Below are 6,551 nucleotides of genomic sequence, written 5' to 3' on the forward strand. Positions count from 1 at the left end.
TCAATCCACATTCTCTAGGTTTAAGAAGGCTGAAAATATCCTACGTTGTAATCTGTCATAATCACCCTGGAACCACATTATTAATAGTGTGAAGTCTTTTTCCAGAATTCAGACCCTGAAGTCTTTCAGACAATTGAATAAGTAATATATACGTATAATGGTACTCAAGTTCTCAGCTGTCCACGGTCACCAGGGAATTGAAAATGTGTCATCAAGAGAAACTAGAATTTCCTTTCGTTTAAATCATGCTTTACATTTCTCTAAGTGGCTCATCAGACTCAGGTTTCACTCATTTGAGATTTTTGAGTCCTGTGACCAAAGAACATAGTGATACTTAAGGCAAATTTTAAGACTTGGGAGCACAGTCATGTTTGTAAAAAGTATGCCTCACGTGACTTGGTTGAGGTAAACTCTTATTAATCTGAGAACCATGAAATTTGTGTTATTTGTCTAGACTTGAAAATGCCATATGCTTAATTTACTGTAACAATTTTGTTACTCATTTTGCGTCACTTTTCATTTCTCATGTACAAATAGTTAATATTTATAGCTTAAGGTGTTGCCAGTATAGTGGGAATAAAAGGCAAGTGATATATGACACCGTCGCCATTCTCTGTTCACAGAGGTCTAATTTTATGATTTTGGCAGCACTTAAAGCTCAAACGAACCAGTGAGATCATTGAACCAAATAGCTGTTCCATCACAGCTCATCTTTATACTTTTATAGCTAGATTTTACAACCTGGTCTCTGCCTTAATAATTAAATGTTTCAGCCATATGCCTTTAACTTCAGTGCTTAACACTTGCCCCACATTTTTGGTGTTAGCCTTTGTCCCACTTTTTGGCATGTCACTAAACAGGCTAAGCACTCAGTAAACTATGCTATTCAGATTCTTGCGTAACATTCTAGTTTAGAACACAGTGGTCTTTTTGTTGCAGAGAAACCAGCTAAAGAATGTTCTTATTTATGTGGTAGCAAAAACCTCAGACGTTACCTATATCATACTGCTTTACATTTTAAAAAATATTTTACCTAAGTAAGCTCTTAATTACACATAGCAGTGAGGAGAAAATTACACGTAGCTTTGAAGAAAAATGTTGACTAAAACAAAATTATGAAAACTATTTGTTTTAGAAACGTAATCCGAAAATACACTCAGACGTATGTCAACACATACATGTGTCCTAAGTAATTCGGTAACTAATGCAGGCTCTCTCCGCTCTCCCATATTAACTGAACTAGGGTGATGGTAGGAAATGCCGAGGTTGCTACAGAAAATCAACTGCTTATCAAGTCTTGGCTGTCCTTTAGTGAGTGGCCATTTGTCAAGGATGGCATAAAGATAGCTTTTAAATCCATTAGATATTTATTTAAAGACTTGACGATCCTCCAGCTGCGATGCCTGTGTGCCCAGGTATGAAACTCAGTATTCATACTAGAACATTCTCAAGACCTTTGCCTTCCATAATCAATTCAGAAACTGCCGTTCCTGTCTGCACCCTGCGCCAACGCTTCCTGGGCACAAGTTCAGTGGAAAACTGCAGTATGTCTAAAAATCATAGTCCTAAAACCCTTAGGCAGACAGATGCCAGTGATCCCAGTGTCACATTCAGGAAGTTACTGGTCCAAGTATCATATTCAGCAAATTCCCAGGCAGGACCAAACTTGCTAGAAAACCAGAAAGGAATTCTGGGAAGTAGGCCAGGATCTTGGATGTCAGTGTCATTCAAGCCAACTCTGGTTTCAAAATTCTTTTGAGATTGTTACTCAGTGATCAAAATGCATTCAACAGTGCTTGGCCACAGGTCACAGTGCAAGAAATACACTGCAGAATTGTGTGTGCATATTGCTAGCTTTGCTATAAGAAATTTAATCCTTGGTTGAAAAGGTGGTTTTGTTTTTGATTTTACATAAAAGCTACTGATGAGGCATTTCCAAATAGATATAAAACTGGATTAGGACTTTCTATCAACTATAATCAGCCTAATCCCTTATCTTCTATCTTCCTTGTTTCCAAAGATGTCATGAAGAATTAATAAGAAAGCATTTTATTTAAGTTGTAATAAGAACAAGGAAAACATGACTCAAAAGATAGTGCCAAGAAGTGGTAAGCCTTTAATGATAAGCTTTAACAAGTGAGTAATAGTATCCCTGAACAATCTATTAATATGATGTGATCTCAATAAAAATAATCTATTAATGTGATATGATCTCAATAAAAATGCAACAGGATTGTTTTGTCCTGGAAGACCAGAAAAACTTTCTCAAATTCATATAGAAAAATAAAAGAATAGCCAAGAAATTTCTTAGGGGAAAGAAGAGTAAGGGTGAGTATACCTACTATAGAGTAAAACATAGCATAAAACTGCTGTGATCAAAAAGTAATAGTGTATGAAGAGACCCGAGAGACCAATGGGATAAACTATGAAAAGCCAGAAATGCATCAAATAAAGCAATTTTGTATATGATGAAGATAACATGTTAAATCATTCACACTTGTTCTTAGCCAAAAGGCCAAGAAGCAATACATTTGAAATCATTCAGTGAGAAGAGTCTAAAATGAAAATACAAGACACCACCTTTCACCTATAAGATTGACAAAGTTCGAAAAGCTCGATGACATGCTCTGTTGGTGAAGCTAGCAGGAAACAGGTACTCTGAACTGTTTGCTAGTGGAAACGGATAGTTAACAACCCCTTTAAAGGGCAATTTGGCAGCAACCATCAAAATTGAAAATGCCCATATCCTTTAACACAGCAATTCTGCTTTTATAAATTTATCCTTCAGATAGTCTCACACATGCAAAATGACCTACATATCAAGTAATTCATTGCAGAATTCGTGACCCCGAAAGATTATAAGCAATGTAAATGGCCATTGGTTAGGAAAAATTAAATAAATCATGTTACCTCCATAAAGTAGAATGATGTGCAGCTTAAAGATTTAAAAAAATTAAAGATAAGGCAGTTTATATGTACGGGTATGGAACAATCATCAGGCTGTATGGTTAAGTGAAAGACCAAAATGCAGAACAGTATATATAGGATACAGTGTGTAGCAGGGGCATCTAACCCACTGCCTACAGGCTGCATGTGGCCCAGGACGGCTATGAATGCGACCCAACACAAAATTGTGAATTTACTTAAAATCATTTTTTTGCTCATCAATTTTAGTTAGTGTTTGTATATTTAATGTGTGGCCCAAGACAAAAACTCCTCTTTCAGTGTGGCCCAGAGATGCCAAAAGGTTGGACACCCCTGGTAGAGTCTCATATACACAGTGTATACTATTATAATGGTTGGGGGGTAATATAAAATACCTCTGAAAGATAAATTAATCCTCGTGGTTTTCTCTGCAAATGAGAATTAGATAAGGGAAAGACAGGAATGGGAAGGGAGACTCATTTTTAGCTATACAGTCTTTTGTGCCTTTTGAATTTTTAATTGTATGAATGAGTTACCTATCGAAAAGTGTGTTTTTAAGAAACAACAAACAATACAGCCCTGATTAATTTATATACCACAGTCTAAATACCATGGAATGTAAATGTTCCGTTTTCTTTTGAGAGTATTGAGTAATATAAGACATTGGGAGATTGTAGAAGATAAGAACTAGAGAAGTGTCTTACCCAGACATTCAGAAAAAGACAGATCGGCATCTTAAAAAAGTAGGATGACTTAACTGTCTGTCCCAGTCTTCTGAAAGAACTTCAGTAACAGAATTATTGGCGCAGACATAATTGTAAGCCAGTCTAATAACCTAAATAACCTTTTTTTAATATTAGCAAAGTTTTACTTCAATTTGTTTGCTGCTCATAAGTGACTGAAAAAGCCAACCACTGTGGTCTAAAGGCTATGTCGAGGCCACTGAGAATGTGGTTCAGACAAGGGGATTTGCTCCAAATTTTCCCCGTGCTGGGGCACAGGCAGCAGGAGGGGTGGGTCTGGGACAGAAGAATAAATAAACATTAGCTCTGTCTTAGCTCTGCCATCAGGGCTGGCGGCCCAGGACTCTGAAGCGCTCGATATAACCACCAAGCTGACAGCTTGGAACTCCCAAAGCTGCCCGATGTTTGGCTGTGTCGGGGGAAATGGGGAGGCGTCAGGAGGGCCCCTGTGCCACCCAGAGGGGCCCTTGGCCAGCCCCCTCCTCCCTGGGCCCTGGGGTGGGGACAGCCTCTCACCCCCAGCAGTCCCTGCCAAGAGAAGTTTTGGGCGGTACCTGTATGCAGTGTCAGGGACTAAGGCCTGGCCTGGCACTGAGGCAGGTAGTGAGGGGCAGCAGGCAAGGGTCCAAGGTGGTGGCAGGGGGTCCTTGGCACCTGCAGCCCTGGACTGCCCATATATTTACATTTATTTCCAGACTGTGGTCTGCCCTGTGGTCTGAGAGGTGGGTGGAACACAGTGCTGGTGGCCTTGGTGTGGAGATGAGGGAGGGACAGGACCTGGGGCAGTGAGGGTCAGTCAGGAACCTGCCCCGAAGGTGGCTGTGGTGGCCCACTGTAACAAAACCCTGTTTACAAAGGGGCCCCTGGGGGCCCAGCTCAGCAGGGTGCCCACCCAGGCACTAGGCAGGTCAGGCTGAGCGCGGACTATAGTGTCAGATATGGGAGAAGTGACATTAAAGATGGCAGGGAGGGGTGGGTGTGGACAGGCCATGTGAGGACACTGGGCAGGTGGGCCGGCGGCCCATGCCTGGCCCTCAGAAGAAGCAGTGCTCCTTGGGGTGGCCCACGCTGTCCCGGTGGGGCAGGGGTCCACACATCACTATCAGTGGCTCCTCCCCCGGGCACAGCAGGTGGTTCTGGATCATCTCCTCATTCGCAAAGCCCGTACTGCAGTCCCACACTGCAGGGGCTTTATCCACCGAGTACCAGAGCTTGAAGCAGCAGAATGTTCGTTCCTCAGTTCTTCCAGCTCAGCCGCAGCAATTGTCCTCCTTGGTGTGGTTGGCAAAGAGCAGGTGGCACACTGTATGGTCGTCTGGGTCCTTCATGATGTTGCGAATCACCTGCAACATCAGGAGGATGCCTGTTCCTCCTGCGACCATGCCAACACACTTGACCGTCTTGATGACCAGTTGAACCGTCTTGATGATCGTATTGTCTGGGCGGATGGTAAACGTTCCTCTGCCCTGGAAGACCAGCAGCCTGTTCAGGCCCCAGAACTTAATGGTGTCTTCAGTCTTCATGCTTTCCAGGCACTGGGACATCTTCCCTCTGGCGGGAAACTTGGGATGGGTGTCTTAGAAGTAAACCTTGATGACCAGGTCCATGAAGCCCTTGTCATCATCACTGGAGGCTGGCGTGTAAGGCCAAACGACTAGGTTTCCGTGATTCAAGCCGAGAGGTAGATGTGTTGGCCCACAGGGAGGCCCAGGAGGTGCAGGGGTGATGGCAGCAAGGCGAAGTGGAGCCGCCGGATGCCATGGTGGATGGCTCCCTTGTCAGTGAGCCGCAGTGGGTGCTCGATGTCCGGGCCCTTGAGGGTGAGGGCCACGGTGCAGCGCTGGAACAGCTTCATGAGCAAGTTGTAGGAACCAGACTGGGGAGAGGACCACGCGGCCCAATGTGCTCAGCTGGGCCCCGGGTGGTGGCACCACTTGGCGCTCGCTCTGCACAGCCACCGCGGAGCCTAAATAACTTTCAAAATAGTAGCACTTGCCCAGGAATCCCAGCCTTTGACTGGTCAATATATTATAGAAATAGTATTTAAATATGCTCAACAGTATTTAAATCAAACACTTTCACATGGACCTGGGAACTCAATGATGAGTTTGTTGTTTTGTTTTGTTTTACCTTTTTACCTTTGAATCGTTTGTTTCTTTTATGTAGTGAATAATGTTAAGAAAGGGGGGAAATGTATCCAGATGGCTATGAAACCTGGCTCTTTCTGTGATGGAGAAGAGGCAAATTATGTAAGATCCAAACTGGCTGTAGCCACTTCTGCCTTCTAAGGACAATGAAATAATAATTCCTACCAGTGAAGGAGTATCTGCTCCCAACTTCACACAAAAGCCAGAAGGAGGTCTTTGCCAGTACTTCACCTTACAGGATCGAGGTTCATGCTGCCTTAGAGGAGCCATTGTTTTTGCACAACACATTAACGAGTTGTGGTATACACAGAGGCAGGGCGGGAAAAGATCGGAAGAGTTCTGTATATAAAGAGAACTGAGGTGACGAGTAAGAACCTAGAGCCCAGGTAAATTTAATATAAGAAGATATGAAAAGGGTCTCCAGGGGAAAGGGAAAGCAAGCAACCTTCTGTAAAGTTTGACACACACACACACAGGTGTCTGTGTGAACCGTCATTTAAGAGTAACAAGGGGGAAAGGGCTGATATTCCTCACTTGGAACACGACAACATAGAAGAGTAACACCATGTGGTCAGGCAAAACAGTTGATAAATCAAATTGTCTTCAAATCCTGAGGGGATTGGAAAATGCCTAAATTACCCAAATATCCCTGAGGAGGAACACAAGAGCTCAAACTAAGTTCCTTTGCATTTTGAAGAAGAAAGTAATCCTGCTGACATCTGGGTTACATACCTTC

At 43.0% G+C, this 6,551-nt stretch overlaps 1 pseudogene; it reads right to left on the bottom strand.

The window, feature by feature from the left end:
- Positions 1 to 4,702: 4,702 nt before the first annotated feature.
- On the bottom strand, positions 4,703 to 5,581 carry LOC129065686 (NADH-cytochrome b5 reductase 3-like; annotated as a pseudogene).
- Between the last annotated feature and the right edge of the window lie 970 nt (positions 5,582 to 6,551).

The sequence above is a fragment of the Pteronotus mesoamericanus genome, unplaced genomic scaffold, assembly GCF_021234165.1.
Source record: "Pteronotus mesoamericanus isolate MK-2021 breed Mesoamerican mustached bat unplaced genomic scaffold, CSHL_Meso_final contig_182, whole genome shotgun sequence".
NCBI lineage: Eukaryota > Metazoa > Chordata > Mammalia > Chiroptera > Mormoopidae > Pteronotus > Pteronotus mesoamericanus.